The sequence below is a fragment of the Podarcis liolepis genome (genome assembly GCF_965112155.1).
Source record: "Podarcis liolepis genome assembly, chromosome: 5".
Lineage (NCBI taxonomy): Eukaryota > Metazoa > Chordata > Lepidosauria > Squamata > Lacertidae > Podarcis > Podarcis liolepis.
Genome location: NC_139556.1, coordinates 49,328,740 through 49,346,654, shown reverse-complemented (window position 1 = coordinate 49,346,654; position 17,915 = coordinate 49,328,740). Strand labels below are relative to the sequence as shown.

The 17,915-nt window shown below is 42.7% G+C and overlaps 1 protein-coding gene across 1 annotated transcript in view; it reads right to left on the bottom strand.

The window, feature by feature from the left end:
* The window catches only part of FGFR2 (fibroblast growth factor receptor 2), a 143,614-nt gene extending 133,081 nt beyond the window's left edge, over positions 1-10,533 (bottom strand). The window contains exon 1 of the mRNA XM_083506127.1: positions 10,384-10,533. The gene's annotated coding sequence lies outside the window, so the exon portion shown is untranslated. The remainder of the gene's footprint in view (positions 1-10,383) is intronic.
* Positions 10,534-17,915: the final 7,382 nt, after the last annotated feature.

Here is a 17,915-nt window from a genome sequence, read left to right as displayed (position 1 = left end):
TTGGAGAGGGCAAATCACTGGATTACTTACAAAACCAACAAAACAATATTCACAAACACCCCTTGGCTACCTCAAAGGTAAGGTAAGTGCAACAAAAAACCTGTGCCCCCCCCCAATAGTATTTTCTCTGATCTTTTTCTTTGAATTTCTCTGATCTTTTTTCAAACACAATTTCTTTTATTATTTGAGAAAAGTATGGAGAATGGTCAGGGAAATGCAGGGGGGAAATTCCATCTGGCTGCACTGGGAGAAAGCAGTTTCAACTCCAAACTACCTGCCTTTTGTCTCATGGGAGAAAATATATAGGTACCATATGGCACCTGTGGTCAAATCCACCCCACATTAAAACCACATGGTTCTCTCCCCCCCCCCCCCAGTCCTGGGAATGGTAGTTTACCCACACACAGCTACAATTCCCAATACCCTTAACAAATGAGAACTCCCATGATTCTTTAGGAGAATCTCTATACTTTAAATGTGCTTCAAATGTTTAGTAGGTTGTGTTTGTTGTGTGTTTTTTCCCCTTCCCCACCTCCATCACAATAGCAGCTTTGGCAGGTGGTGTTCCAATTAGATCATGAAAGCAGCATGGGGAAATGGGTCAAAAACTATCTCTTCATCATAGTGGCTGCTCTTTCGAGTTTTAAAAAACTCACACCCGATCCCGATGATAGATCCCACGTGCCTCCCCCGGTTGCGCCATCTATCTCAGAGGCTTGTAACACATTTCAATATTGTAAAATAATATGTAGAGACACCTTAGATTAGAAGGTCGGCGTATGGGGTTGAGCAAGGGTTTGAACTTCAAACAGGAATTACACCATGCAACATTTTATCACGATTTCTCAATCTTCATGGGATGTTGCATCGTAATGCCTTTGCGTTATTCCTTCCCTGAAAGTGGGTGGTGAGACTGTCTCTGGAGTTTATGCTAGAAATGCAGAATGTGCAAAACTTACACATTGTAAGGGGTTGCATTTTTCTCACAACTTTGAAAATAGGGGGGAGGTAGGAAAGATTTTATGGCCCAGCGGCATCTCAGCTATGAATGGGCATATACTATGGAAGTGTTAGGATAGAGCTGGTGTTCTTACATGTAACCCAGAGTTGTGATATGAACATGGGGACCAAATTCCATTCCATTCTGTTAATGGCATTTCAGGTCACAAAGCAAAGAAGTGGACAAAAAGCTAACTTATCGCTGGAACGCTGAATGAGAGTTTAACCTATTGTTTTGCTCTATTCAGCCAAACTAAACAAGGAAGGCTCTGATCCTGGGAAAAAATCAACAAAACCCATTGTAATGTATGTTACTAGAAGGGGGGAGGGGAGAATGTGATTACTCACTATTCTGAAGAAGTGTGCATTACTCACTATTCTGAAGAAGTGTGCATGCACACGAAAGCTTATACCAAGAACTAACTTAGTTGGTCTTTAAGGTGCTACAGGAAGGAATTTTTTTATTTTGACTATGGCAGACCAACACGGCTACCTACCTGTCACTATTCAGTGTCACTCTGAAGCTAGTTCAAGTTTGCAACTGGAAGTAGAAAACAGGAAAGCATTCGAACCGATTGCATATTGTCTATTTGAAATATTTGACTTGGAAAATCAGCTCTAGGTGGTATTAACAGCCAACATTCTCGCCAGTCAAAAATGACTTGCTATGCTTTTTCAAGAGGGAGGGAAACGACACATTCCCAAATTTGCAACATCTGCATGAGCACATTGATGTCTGCAATAGCGCTGTTCCTTGCTGCCTGTCACACAAGCATATCCAGGTCTGTATGTTCCTGCCTAAGCCTCAAAACATGAGAGAAGTGAAGAGAGAACATGGCACTGGCATTCAGACCTATTTTTTGATGGTACATCAAATATTCTTTGTGGAAAAATCAGAATCTCTAGAAGCTAGTCAGTCTTATTGCCCTTGCACAGTGGGACCGCCACTTTCTCTCCATGCTGCCCTGGGTAGCCAGCAGCTAGCTGCATGGAAGGGAAGCCCAGGGAGGAGCTGCATGTTAAGTGTAGCTCATTCAGTCATTTGTTATTTGCATTGATTTCGTTCCAGGATTCCTGCCCCGCAGGTGAAGCAGCAATGGCTGGCTGTGCATCTAACACCCCTCCTCAAGTGAGGACAAAGATACATTGAAGCTCAATCATGGTTAAATTATGCACAAACAATAAGGCCAGATAATGGGCTGCATGGCAGGGACGGTAGCAGGAAAATAACTCCTGCTCTGAAACCATGTTTACTACTCCCCACTATTTCTAAATGATTTATAAAAAATATTTATATCTCACCTTTCTTCCATCATAGAACTCAAGGGAGTTTGCTGGGGGGGGGGGAGGGGAGAGTCACCTGGTAGTCTGTACTCCAGGCACTGTCCAGACCCAGACCTGCTTAGCTTCAACAAGGTGTCTGCATCACATATCTTGCCAGAAACTGCCTGAGCAGCCTATGCAGACACCACAGGCCAGATAGCATTGGAGCGTATCCAAAATGGCAGACATGCCGTACATTAGCAGAATCTGAAGGTTTGTGATTTGAGTCTTAATTAAAACTTAGAGAGGACCATAGAGAGCAAGCTGCAGAATTTAGATGTGCCATCACCATATAATTCAATGTGGTCCAGCTAATGCTAATGCTAGTACCAATAATCATTTGGGTTACTGGAGTTCTGCAAGAACACCCATGCACAAACCAAATGTTCCAGCATGTTTTGTTCACAGCGGTCCCTTGAAATTCTGCCCCGCTTGTATGAATGCTACCTTACAAGTACTTAAATTACCAATGATTTAAACCAATTTCAAGGGTTAAAAACCCGCGTTGCAGTTCCTAAGCATCAGCTTGCCACACTTTTGTCTCAAAGAGTTTGATGGAGCTGAAACCAAACTGAGTACATGATCAGACCAGCAATTGAAAATCCCTTAGAGAGATCTTTAGCTTCCTCTCCCCAGCCTCACCTTACATTTAGGCTGTGCTGAAAGCCTCCTGATGTCACCGAGCAAACTTGGGTGCTCTTATTTCACAGACAAACAATGGTCATTGATAATACTAAGATACAGAAATCAGATCCACTAAACCATTTTTAAACAGTAGAATCTCAAACCAGAGACTAATAAAACCCACATCTTCCTTGTCTTTGGAGTAAAGCCAGCTCTCCAATAGAATTAAGTGACTTAATCTATCCCATGCATGCCATGGGTAAAATAAATAACCCCTTTGAGATTCCTCTCAGCAGGAAAGCCAGAAGGGTCCACTCATCAGCACATTTCCAAAACAACTTTACTGATCCTCACTCTAATAAAGGCTAATCCAATATTTCCAAGAAACTGGCAGAGCCACTCCACTTATTCCTCACTTGCTAAAATGTTCAACTATATACAGTAAAACAGAGATGAACATTTGGCAGTTCAGCTATGGTGGTGGAGCTTTCTGCTGCTGCAGCAAGAGGCTTCTAACAGTAGATGGCCAATGACAGGCAAAGTCAGCTGATTCTAGTTTTGTCCCCCATCCTCCTCCTTGCAGGTTCTACAAGGGCAACACTGATACTTAGGAGGAGGAGGAGGAGGAGAGGAAGCCAGTGCTACCACCTCAGCTGGTTGTTAGAAGCCAGGTAGGTAGGTGCTGGCTGAGGACAGACTGGTGGGGCATTTGCCTGCATGGACCAGTCTCTACTGCTTATCCCATGAACCTCCTTTGCCACCAGCAGAGAAGGAAGCCCACAGCATCCAACAGCCTCAAATCTGCCCCCCCAAAACATAGAATTGCTCCCTTAATTTCAATTTTCTGCTGCTTTTAATGAATGCTGTCTTGATTTTCAAAAATCAAATGTTTATGTTCTTATTCATATCGTCTTAATTCCATAAAGCACGCTGGTACTTCTGACACCTTCATTATACTGTTTCTGGCAAATGTTGAAGGCACATCTCTTTACACTGGTTTTTGACACTTGAGGTGTATACTTTAAGGACAAACATTATTTTTGTGAGTGCAAGGTTTTTTTTTTTTAAAAAAACTGTTTTTAATGTTGTGTTTGAATGTGGAAACTTGCCCAGGGACCTTAGGCTGAAGGGTGAGTAAATCGTCGTCATCCAGAACACTGTTTTTGGATAGTTCCATAGGCAACTCCTACTTTGGCTCTCCTTCAAACAAATCATAAGCCAAAATTTTAATGTTCATGCCTATAAAACTTTACAGATTAATAGTTATAATGTACTTGGTAATTCATTTAAATCACATCAGGAATGAAGGAGAGCTAGAGGCATTTAGGGGGGCAATTTCTTTGCTGGTTAATGAAACAAGCAATGAAATGGAGGAGCAACTGGAATGCCACTAACAACACTAACAATGCAAAAAGCAACTTATTTGCCAATTAGGTTTAAAGCACTCAACTCAGAGTCTTGTACTGTATACACAAGCCCAATTGACAACTTATGGCTCAGGTGGGCTTTCAGTCAGTTCCACCATTAATAAAAGCTGCAACAGCCAACTCACTCAGGACTCAGCTATACAACTGCAAATAAAATGTTTTAAGTGTGTTTTAAGCGCAGTATACAATGTGGCACTAGATGGCTATGGTGAATTTATTTATAAATCCAATATATTTTTAAATATATCTGTTAAAATCAACTGCCTCCTTTTCATGGTCAGTCTTGATGTATAAATAAATGTACTAAAATATAGTTGCACAACATTTATATCATACTTAAAGTTATTCACAGTAGGTAAAGGTTAAGTCCAGTCAAATTTAACTATGGGGTGTGGTGCTCATCTCCACTTTCAGGCCGAGGGAGCAGGTGTTTGTCTGCAGACAACTTTCGGGGTCATGTGGCCAGCCAGAATAAACTGCTTCTGGCACAATGGGACACCGTGACAGAAGCCAGAGTGCACAGAAACTCCATTTACCTTCCCACCGCAGTGGTAACTATTTATCTACTCGCACTGGTATGCTTTCGAACTGCTAGGTTGGCAGGAGCTGGGACAGAGCAACAGGAGCTCACTCCATCACATGGATTCAAACTGCTATAATTACAATTGGCGAGCCCAAGAGGCTTGGTGGTTTAAAGGCAGTATTCACAGCAATCCTGTTGGACTCGTGGACAGGATCATCTGCCTTAGGCAGTGGTCTGGGAGCAAGATCCCTGTTCTTGATCTGTTATGAGGGGCATTCCCCTGCATGATTTATCTTGATAAGTAGTTAGAAACAGGATCTATATGAAATGCTTCCCCACCCCAAGGGTTGCTCTCAGTTCAATGCAACAATGTCAGATTTGCAAATTTGGAGACCAGCAATCATCAAGGAAATCTTGAAGAAGAGGAAGAGGAGGAGGAGGAGGAGGAGTTTGGATTTGATATCCCGCCTTTCACTCCCTTTAAGGAGTCTCAAAGCGACTAACATTCTCCTTTCCCTTCCTCCTCCACAACAAACACTCTGTGAGGTAAGTGGGGCTGAGAGACTTCAAGAAGTGTGACTAGCCCAAGGTCACCCAGCAGCTGCATGTGGAGGAGTGGGGACGTGAACCCAGTTCCCCAGATTATGAGTCTACTGCTCTTAACCACTACACCACACTGGCTCTCACGCATGCAAAGAGCTCACTGATATTCAATAGGAGATATGGTTAAGGATAATGAAATCTGCAAGATGGCATTGTAGACACTGGTACAGTGGACCTGGCCAGTATGGTAATGTCCGGAAGGGACACTTTCAGTAAGGCATACTCTACCGAATGGGGTAAAGGTGTTACAGGCCAGCCCAATCTCTGTGAGCAGTAGCAAAATTCCAGTGGTCTTGGTACTTAACTAGGATTGTGTTTTTGTTGGAAAATCAATACACAATGGAGACTGTCATCTTTATGAAATATGGTTTAGCAGGGTAAATATGATTGACAGATATGGTTTGTCAGGATAATGACTTTGTCATCACCTGCCTTTGTTCTTTGACAGCACATATCTACAACCTGTTTAAGTGGAGAGAGAGTTCACAGCATTTAAATCCCAAGGGGGGGGCTCATCCTTTCCTAGCAGCCCAGCATTGGATTCAGAGGCATCCTAAGCCCCATCTCTCTGTAACAGCCTGCTCCAACCAGCCAGCATGGCTGCTGCCCTTCAGTCCCTGCCTTCAGTCCCTGCCTACTTCCACCTGCTTCTTCCCAATAGTCATTGCAAGAAAACTCCTCCCCTTCTGCTTCTAGCATCCATCCCCTATCACCCTGGCAACCTTCGTCTCAAAGGCAGTGACATCTCACCCCCTGTAATCCTGGTAGCTTTCTTCTTTCTTTTCTGATGCTGAATGTCTCACTTTTTGTCAGGGCAATGACTTTGTCGTCACCTGCCTTTGCTCTTTGACAGCACCTCTCTAACCAAGCTCCTGAGGAAGCTGTCTTGACTCAAAAATTTTTAGGCCTTGCTAAATCCATTTCCTAATTTCATAAATTATGGGGATACTAGCACACAGAAATGGTAGGGGACCCTTGCCCCCTGCAAACCCATCACTAGACAAAAGGAAATAGATGACGCTTCATCTCAGACTTTTGACTGTCCACTCATGGCTCTGGTGGTGGCAGAATTACAATCCACTCAAAAGTACTTTCCTAAGTAATTTGTATCATAGATTTTGCCATCAGAAAAGAGTCCATTTAATGGCTTTCCTTGTTTTAGCCTTATTCTCTACCCCAAATCTTCAAATCTTCTCCCAAGAACCAATGAAGTTCACAATTAGCAGCAACAACCATTCATTGCTTCCTGTCACCATTAAGAGGTTGCTTGTCTGCAGGGGAAATGTTTACATGGGAGGAATCACAATGAGCATGAACATCTGGACACTGGAAAGCTTGCGTGTGGATGCTACACACACACACATACACACACACACACACACACACACACACACACACACACTGCCTGCTTACTCCCTATCTATCTATATTTGTAGTAAATAGTATTATTAAGTACTGCAGCATTCATCAAATACTTAAACATATGGACCATTTTCAGTAGGAAAGTATGTTCACAATAAAATAAATCCCTCTGCCTTTCAGGGCTGCAAATTCCATTTTAAAGGAGCAATAAAGGCTCAGGGAGTCTCAGAGGAAACAATGCATTACAAGTCTTCGCTAAAGGTTGCCTCAGCCATCTGACCCTTCTGTTATTGGCTCAGTACGGTGAGCTCTCCAGTCACCAGTGGGCCAAGATGTCTTTTCTTCAAGTGAAATGCTTGGAGAGAAGTTCTCTCCAAGGCATATAGTCCCTGTATATCCACATCATATATTTAAAGTGCATCCAACACACATTTAAAGGCTGTGACTTCTTCCCAAGGAATCCTGGGTACCGTAGTTTAAGAGGGCTGGAAATTGCAGCCCTGTGAGGGGGAACCTCTAAGCCTCATGATTTCCCTGCCTGCCTTGTTAATCACCTCAGCCACACTATTTCTTTCAGTATTTTTTCATTCCACCCCTCCATTCCAAAGTGAAGTTTTCCAGGCAGATAACATCAGCAACTTAAAATAAAAGCATACCATATAATTAACATAACCATTAAAAAACATGGTAAGATAAACCTAGGAAGAGCCTGCTGGATCAGGCCAGTGGCCCGTCTACTCTGCCCACAAGCAGAATCCGAGCAGAACAGCATTCTTTCCTCTGGCAGTTTCCAGCAATTGATATTCAGAAGCATGCAGCCTCCACCTAAGGAGGCAGAGCTTAGCCATTATGGCTCTTAAGGATAAGGATAGCCTTCTCCACCATGAATTTGTCCAACCCTCTTTCAAAACCATCCAAGTCGCTGGTCATCCCTGTCTCTTGTGTGGGTGACTTCCATACTATAATTATGCACAGTGTGAAGAAGTACTTTCTTTTATCTGCCCTGAACCTTCCAACATTCAGATTCATTGGATGACCATGAGCTCTAGTGTTACGAGAAAGAGGGGAAAGCCCTTTCTCTAGCCACTTTTCCACGCCAGTCATCCTTTCTATACACTTTTATCGTGTCACTTATTATTCACATTTTCTTGAAATTAAAAGCCCCAAATGTTGGAACTTCTCCTCATAGGAAAGACTGGGTAGCAAATAAACAAAAGGTCTGTATTTCAGAAGGAGAAAACAAAAACGGACACAGAAATCAGACCAAAGGCCTTCAGATCACAATAGAAAACCAATTAGGAAGCGGTTTGGAGCAAGAGTGATATGAGTTCAAATCCTATTCCCTAAACATTCATGAAGCTCACATATGGACCAGAAACCAGTGGTAAAATATATTCCTACCAGATGGTCAAGATTTCAGTCAAGAACGTGGTAGCTGTATTTTGAACTACAGTTTCTAACAGTCTTCAAAGGCCACCCCACGACCAATACACTGCAGTACAGTGGAACCTCGGGTTACATACCGTCCTCCTTACGCACGCTTTGGGTTACGAGCTCCGCTAGGCCAGAAATAGGTGCTCCTGGTAGCAAACTTTGCCCTGGGATGTGAGCGAAAGTTGCGGCGCAGCAGCAGCAGGAGGCCCCATTAGCAAAAGCGTGCCTCAGGTTAAAACGGTTTCAAGTTAAGAACAGACCTTCAGAATGAATTAAGTTCGTAACCAGAGGTACCACTGTACTCAAAAGCCACAGGTTACCAGAGCCTTAATTATATTGGTTGTACTTAGATGATTTAGATGATTCAAGTTTAGTCACCTCAGAGTGGAAACAAGTCCCCATGGTATAAGGCAGTGCTTTTGTTCTTTAAAAATTTTTTAAAGGTACTCTCATTTTGACTCAAGAAAATCAACATTTTATAGTTCAAATCGGGAAAAATAAATACAGTAAATGAACAAAAGTACAAAGAACATGCATTACTCATATTGAAATACTGCCCCTCAATGATGCCAAAGTTTCATCAGTAAAACACCACACATCCACATTCCACACTGCTTCACACATTAAACGCTCGCTTCCGTCTGAGACTCAGGAAACACCGTGACAGGAAATGAGGCCGCCATCAGGGATATCAACGAAACTGGCAATTCACCATGCTAGAGAAGAAACTAAAAGTTTTATTTTTTTAGTTTCTTCTCCCATTCGATTCACAAAATGTTTAGGGGTATGTGTCCCCCTGCATCCCCCCAGAAAAAAAGCACTGGTATCAGGTAAAGATATCTCCAAGCTCTGCTACTACAGATGATGCTGGTTAACCCTGGAATACCATCCCCATGTAATTCATGTGTTTTAACACCTGTTCCATTTTTTTGAAAACCTGAACATAAACATGGATACAGCACTGCAGGTTACAGTCAGTGAGTGTACACTCTATGTACCTGTGCACTTATTTACACGGCAACTGAGCTGTACTAATCAACCAATGGACAGCCTTTCACACAAACACCTATACATGTACAGAGACAGCTTATACCTGTGTTCGGTCTAGTCAGCGAACAACAAGCCCACTGTAATAAGCTCTGTGAGAAATGATAAGTTGCAAGGCAGGAAATACCATCTCATAAAAGAAGCATGTTTCATTTTCACTTAACATTCTCATCAGCAAGGAAACATTTATGTGAGCCAAGACTTTAAAAGGTCAAATCAACCCCATGACTCTTGAGTCAAATTAGATGGCTAGCCTTTGGAGCATGACAGGTTGGCAACCACTCGCCTAATGTTACCTGAACTGGTTTTGCCTTGCAGAATCTCCCAAATCCCTTGGGATATCCATCCATATTTCCTCACATCACATTATGAGATACAGAGAAGCAGGTTATAGTGCAGGAATAGGGAATCTGTAGCTGCCCAGCTGTTATTGGGTTCCAACTCTCAACAGCCCCAACCAGCATGGCCAATGGTGAGGGATGATGGGAGTTGTAGTCCAGCAACAGCTCGAAGAACAAATGTTCCCCTTGCCTATCTGGATTTTTTTGCCAGTGCAATGCTGCCTCTTGCTTGCCTGGATAGGGAGAGATGCCTGAATGAGAAGGGATGCTCACCACTGTTTTAGAAGAATGACATATTCAACAAGAAGCACAAAGCAAGGCATGATGAGAACTAGGGAGTCTCTGGTTCTCAGTCCAAACCACTGTAAGTCAACCACAAGATCGTTTCCTCTGCATCCTGCCCAGCCAGCCCAGTAAGACATCCACATGGTCCCTGCATGACCCATGCTTTAGTAAACAAATCAAATAAGCAGCAGAAGAAGCAATTCTACATCGAGAACAGAGTCAAAATACAAAGGCAGGCAGCAGCATACTGCGGCCAGCAGCTGTTTCCATCCTGATGCATATACAATTTCCCCACCTCCAAATGCCATGAAGAAAATGCACAGAAATGTGCAATCAAGAGGCTCTGCCTGGGGACCTTAGTACACGGCAGCCCAGAGCCCATTTAAGTACAGTTCAAAAATAAATGTCACTTTACCTGGTCTCTGCTTCTCCATTCAGTACTCAGAGGCTTGAGGAGCACGAGGCACTACGAGGGCAGACAAAGTGGTGCTTGAATAGGTGTGTCGAAGTAGCTCCTGCATGTTGCAGCTTGACAGCTCTCCTCTGTCATGTGGGTGGCATTCTTACAAAGAAGCAGAGACTTTGCAACTCTGAAAAATGATATCACAAGGCCAAGTTAACTCGCTGGGTGCCTTAAGAGGCAGAGAGCAAATGCACATCACAGAACAAGACAGTCTTCTCTTGCTGACAGTTACTGAACAATTGCTACTTATTTTGTGCGTGGGATCCAGGCGCCTTCGCTAAAGAAGAGGCTGCTTTGGGTGCAGGAAGGTTGCGTTTTCTAAGCAGTCGACAAACAATACTGAGGAAAGCACAACTTGCTCAGCAACACCGTTGTGATTGTTGTGCACTTGTACAAATGTCACTGGCAGCTATTGAAAACTGCCTGAAGATAGGCATGCCATTATCTACATTCTTTCTGTTTTGTTTTGTTTTGTTTTGTTTTGTTTTGTTTTGTTTTAAGAAAGTGTTAGATTTTGGGTGTTCCCTTGCTGAATGAAACTTGTGGAGGAAACCTGACCCAGTTCTTTTTAAACCAACAGCAGCAACTCCATTTTCCACCCATGCAGATAAACTTATTTCACTCATTTTTTCATTTACCTGCTCCTCTCCACTGTAAGAAAATTATGAAGTGGGTATTAAGGGAATAGCAACTCTGATCTCACCCTGCCAGAGCACAGCTTCTCTGACATTTGGCATTTCGAGTAGTGGTCCGTGTAGTGGGGCAGAGCTATGGAGTCAGCCTCACAACACTGCTTTCACCAAAACTTACTTGAATGGGGGTGAGGCACAAGGCAAGTGCATGGGTGGGGATGCACGGATCAACTAGCGCTGCTTCCAGGCCACCCACACAGCCCAAATTGCACTCCTCCCCTGCCCTGGCAGGGATGCTGGCAAGTGCAAAGGGGGCTCTGCATCTCTGCCCTACCACACTGGCCACATTATTTGCCACCACAATATTTGCCATGGCCAGAGAACGCACGCGCGCGCGCGCACACACACACACACACACACACACACACACACACAGTGTCTAAAATATATTATGCATAAAATACAACCCTATGCACAAATCATTATTTTTGTAATGTCACTGGGTGATATCCTATGTTGTTTACACTTAACACTGTAGACCCAAGGAAATAAAAATAATTCAACAAAATTTTGCCAGCTGAGTTAGACGTTAACTCTACTAATGTTAAATTTCATTGACTATCTTCTCATGAAGGTTGCTATTCCAAAATGTATCAAATGGCTTATAGCTTCTTAAATTATCCAATTTCTCCTCATTTATTTGTTTGTATGCATATCTACCTCCTTTTTCTTTTCTTCTGCCAATGCACAAATGACCACCCTATCCATTTTCTCTTCCTTTAAAAGAGTTTTGTCAGAGACTTAATCCTTCCACGCAGACAAAAAGTTCTGGCCCATCGAAAAACGATTGAAATGTCTGAAATATTTTAAATGGGAGTAACATCACTCAGCATGAAAAGAAACACCAATGAATACATTATTATCTGCATATCTAATAAAACACTTTCAGAAAAACTCCTCTTAGATATGATTCTTTATATTTCACTTTTTCTAAAGGAAGCAGCTTATTTAGTGGCACCAGCTACTCACAAGAGGGAGGTATCAACAGGCTGCATTAGGGAATCCTAGATTTTGCAGAAATACTAAACAAACAAAGCTCAAAGCAGAGAAGCCCACCTGCTAAAACAGCCTAGTAAGTAAATACTCTCTTGTCATGCCCCCCCTTTTATATTGTTATTTCCATCTTCAGTGATTTGCTTGGTCTGAGAGGTACAAAACATTTAAAAAGATTCCAGAAAACTAAACAATAGAATAACACATCGTCTCCCACATTTCCAGCGCTACCAGAATATATGTACAGTATCTATTGTGGAGGTCTTCACATGGATTGCATTTCATTTAACACGGCAAGAGCTGGAGCTCTCACATGCACTGTTCTTTCTCCGTAGGTCCTCCTGACTGAAGGTTAAGTCTCTCTCTACCCCATCCAAGCGAGGCAGCCAAGAAAAAGAAGGAACAACGGCTGCTTCTGCCTGTGCTACTACTACTACCACAACTACCGAGCACAGAGGCCTCCTTTTTTCAATATGTGATTTATGGAATGAAGCTCTTGGCATGTCTGCCACAGGCTGTCACAACATGTGTCAGAACTCCAAGACTGAAATATTATCCCATTGCCTTCCAAAATGGATTGCGGCTTCGAGCAAATTCTTTTAAACAAAAAAAGGGGGGGAGAATTTGCAGGCAGTTCTTTTCTCAGGAGTCTCTGTTCTTTCTTCCTGCAGCCACGTGAAAAGAATATTAATCTGACGTCTTTCTCCGACAGCAACTTGGGATGCTTCTTATTGTTCTTTTGTCAAGTGTACATTCAGAGAATCTCAGGGTAGGAGAAGACAGCTTCCCTCTCTGCATTCACTATCTCTGCTATTCGGAGTGCTAATAAAACATGGGTAGTACTTATCCAGATTGGCTCAAAGACAGTGGCGCCTCATTACTCAACTGGAGCTCAGGGGCTGACCAGGAAAGCCGAGAAATGCATATGGAAGGGGCTGATGGGATGGATATGGGAAGGTGGCTTCCAACATTACACGTCATGCTTTGAAAAAGCACAAAGAAAGTGGCAATAAAGTGCATTCTTCTGTAAAGTGTCAAATGTAAAAATGGTCAGATATGAGCAAGATTTGAGCCCAGCAGAAAAATTCCCAGGAATACCACTCTACATTATTAATTCACCACAGTCACCACATTACCAAGACAAAGGACATTGGCCATTTTCTGCCCACTCCAGATGTCCTTTTTATTGTTACTTCATGATGATGTGTGTTCACGATACTATGGGGTTGGTTATACGGGGTTCCACTTTGAGTACTGTTTGTGCCTGCAAGTTTCAGGGCAGACATGCAGCTTTGTTTTTTTTCGACTGGTGCATGTTCTGTAGCTTCCTGCCGAAATTCTGTAGCTTTTTATACAGTGAATGCCCTTTTGCAACCTACTCGTGTTGTGCTATAGTGCAAGGCTGCCCCTTCAAACAGCAATCACATTGGGGAAGCATCACAGAACTAATAAACTGAAATGATGTGCCGATGGTTCAATATAAATCCACTACCAATGTCCTTTTAGTGCATCAATGGTATGAATACACCTGCAAAAAACAAACAAACCCCAAAAAACCACCAGTCTGGAGGGGTGAAGAAGTGAGACTTCAGAAGTGAGACTTCAGACTTCTGGAAGTGTCTTGGAGTCCTCACACCTCCCCCACAAAAAACTTGCACTAAGCATGGCCATGGGCATAGCCAAGGAGGGGGAGGGAGGGGCAGCTGCCCCCCATCAATAAAAATCAATTAAATACATAGCTAACTGAGGTTCTGTTCACCCCCCCCCAAAAAAAAATCCTAGCTACGCCCATAAGCATGGCCAGCCTGGGGCCCACCCATTCAATCTGAGAAGCTGTTAGGTGGATTCACCTCTGCTTTCTAAAAATGTTGATTTCTTGTTCATTTTCTGTTGTTAACTCTTTTGAACATGGCACTCCATTTTTGTCATGAACTTCATTAGCTCCTGCTCATCTCCTGTATTAACTGGAAATTGTATGTTTACTTCCATTCTTCTTGTGCAATTTACTTCTGCAATTTACTTTCCTGCTGACCACCTCTCTGCTATTAGGCATTCTCTTTGGAATTCTCTTCCCAAGGCTGGTTTCAGGTTTAAAGGAGTCCGGGGCAAAGTAGGACTTCAGGTAGGCCTTGTCCTCTGTTGGCATATTCCCCTTCAGCTTACCTGGTTGGTAGCAGGTAGCTGTGCTCTGAGCAATGACACAAGAAGCAACTCAATGTCCAGGAATGATGCTGCATCAGGTGCATTGTGGAAAATTCAACCCAGATTTTAACCTTTATTTAAAAACAATAATAATGAGAGAGTAATGTCAGTGGTGGGCTCTGGTAGCTGTCCAAGGATGGCAGGTGCTGATGCCAATCATGATTAATTCTGCTAGTATTCTTGTTGCTCTTTCTTTGTCTGTGTTCTGATGTTTGTCTTCCAAAGGTTTACTATTGCTATTTCTGCTCTTGGAAGTACAGTAGTCTCTGTGGGACTACTAGCAATGGGCAGCTTCATAATGCTTCCATGTTCATGGTCTTGAAGGAGGCTTTGCTAGGGATTTCATGCAGCACAGGGCCAATGCCTCTGAGGCTACACAGCGGCTTCGAGACTCAGTCTGCATAAGTATGGTCAATGAAAGTCCTCCCCTCAAGGATAAGGGACAAGAATAGGTGTAGGGGACGTCTGTCAGCTATATGTTACTTATTTATTATCATTTATTTATATAGCCGCAATATCATTAAAAAATCAGAACACATTAAAAAAAAATCAGAGACCATCAACTAAGATTTACAGAACAATTATCACTTCCTTGACTCCTTTCCTTTAAAAATGTAGGTTCATAATTTTTTTAAAAGAAGGGAATAGGAATGACAATATGATGGATTATACAGCAGTGGCCATTATGTATTATATCTACTTTCAGTGATGGGCTCTATCACTGTCCAGGGACTATCACAGGAGATTCTGGCTGTTTGCAGCTGTGTTATATAATGTTCCTCACTTCCAGAGGTCATGAGTAGGAATGGCTTCAGATTCCATTGAGTTGCCTTTAAGACCACATCCTGCTTCCTTCACCGAAGAACAGAAAGGAGCAGAGATGCTCTGAACCAGGAATTCTTTCTGCCCACACTCTTCTCCCCTTCACTGGCTATGTGGCAACCATTCAGAATTTTTGCTCCTAACAATCAGAGCACAGTGATCAAAGTATATCCATCCATGCCTGGGCTATAGGTTGCATGGCATTTCTATCAGATATCACAGCTAAAATTACAAACATCAGTGGGATGTTTATGCACTGAACTGCCTATGACGGAGGGATGACATACTACGTAAAGGAGATCACCTAAAAGCAGTTTTGGAAATTTTATTCACCATCTGGTTCTCTGCCTCATTCAGAAGCAGGGCCCCAGTGTATTAAATGCTGAAGAAGCTACAGGATCTCAAAGAGCTCTTGGTGCAATCTACCCGTAATAGATATGTAGTAAATTGTTACTGAAAGCTAAGACACAGTGAAAGAGTGCCCAGATGATGGAAATAACCAGTATCCATCTTGATTGCTCTGTATCTAAGCTTTGTTGCTCTTGCATTGCAGAAACAGAGGACGGACAGCTGCCTCATTAATTAGCATTGAAAAGAAACACAGAGCCATTTGTGGTACATGAATGGAATGAGCTCTTAAGGGTATAACATCAATACTAGGGTAATGAACAACAGGGCCCAGGGGGACTGTGCTAAAACACAGCATCAGAAATGCATCCTTGCTAATTATTAAATTCAAAAGACAATTGGATGCAAAAGAAAATCATGGAGCCAGTTGAAAAAATTAAATAATAAAAAATCATAATGAGAAAAAAATAAAGTGAATAGGAACTTCCCATAAATCCTTTCTCAATGCAATTTCAGGAAATGGCTTTAAAGCTTTGCAGGATTTGGAGGACTTCCGGGTTGGCGCGATCTGGAAATGGCGGATTCCCTCCGAGCTCCGGAGGGAATCGGCTCAGCGGTGGATGGGTCTTTGCCGTGCCGGCGACACGGGGACCCTTAAAAACCGCAGGCGCGGATGCCTGCGGACTGAAGACTCGGCGGGTGCCTTAAGCGCCCCCCCTGATTCGCGAAGAGCCTTTTTAAAGGCTACGGAGGGGATACGGGGGACGGCGCGGCACTGAGAGTCGATCGCTACCGCCGCTGAGCGAAGCCGCGAGCCATAACTGGAGAGCGCTGACTTCCTTCCTTGAAATTTGGACTGGAAAAAAAAAAGAACCCGTGAGTAATCTGGAACTGAACTTTAAAAATTTTTTACCTTTTGAATTTGAGACGACCGGGGGGTGTGCCAAAAGGAAGTCCCCACCCCCACCCCCCTTGCAGACGATCCAGAGCAACGATATAAGAGCTAAGCTGGAGTGCCTACCCTGTAAAGGGTGAGTTTTAAAAAGACAGTAACTTCCAAGATTTGGAAAGGCAAATTTGAGCAGGAGAGTGGAATGTTGGAAGAGTCTTTGTTTTGTGGCAAACAACCCTCCCTCCCGGGCCCGGGAGCGACCTGCTTTGGAGCCTGTATAGAGGAGCAGAATTTGACAGCTGTCAAAGCTGTCAAATGGACTGTTAACAGTGGAAAAATTGTTACTTAAGACCTCTCCGGATTAAAAGGAGTTACAATTGAATTAAAATTGTGGGAAACAAAGAAACAATAACAGGACAGAGGATTGTTGGAGAAAAGTCCATTAAGTAATCAGATTCCCTCTAGGGGGAACTCTGTGGAATTACAATGGCTGTGGGTGGAAAGATACTGAGAGAAATCGAAAGGATGTATTCACTGGTGGGAACCTTACAGGAGCAGACTATAGTTATGAGTAAACAATTGATGACCTTGAATTTGGAAACAAGTAGTTCTGCTGAATGTAATGAAGACCTGAGTGAGAAAGAACCCACAGCTGAATTCGAAATAATAAACAAAAAAGAGGAGAAGACAAAACATGAAAGAGAACAAGTTACGTGGGAAAATACTAACCAGAAGCCGGCATTTGGAGAACACAAGCAAGGAGACTATTGGATTAAATCCATTTTAAGCCTACGAAAGATACAGAAGACGAAAGAGGAGGCCCTGGAAGTTTATGGAATTCAGGAGCTTGAAATAAAGAAGTACAATTGGGGCCTCCACATAGACTTTGATTTTGACTATCACCAAGACTTAGGCCTTGCGGAAATTCCTCAGCAGTTGTTTCTAAATATGGGAAGAGACTATGGACTGATTGGATTGATTGTTAAGGAAATCTTTCGAGACTCGATGACCGACAAAAAGGACTACCAACAAAACCGGCGGAGAGGGACTGAAAGAGATTTGAGAGCTTCGGACGTGCGGAATCCAGGCTAAAAACTGTTATTTTGGACATGTCTTGGGAAAGGACGCAAAGCGGGAATGGGAGGGAGGGAAGCATTTAAATTTAAACAACACTCAAGATCAGGGGGTTTAGTTAATAAGAAAATTATTCAAGAAAAAATGAGAAATCGAGGGAAGAGAATTGGGGTCCAACTTAGGGAAAATTTATTTTTGCTTTTATAAAAGGATTAATATTAAGACGGAAAAGGAAATGCCAACTTGCTGACATAAACTTGGGAATAGGGATGCAAGGGAGGGGGGTGGGGGGAAGTCAGGGACTAGGGTTAGAAAATAAGATTTTCGGGAACTATACATGTTTGTTGTCTTTTATGTTTGTTTTGATGTTATGTGTTTTGTTTTTGTCTATATAAAATGTGAAAACCCAATAAAAATATTAAAAAAAAAAAAAAGCTTTGCAGGATTTGAGTTTCAGCTTG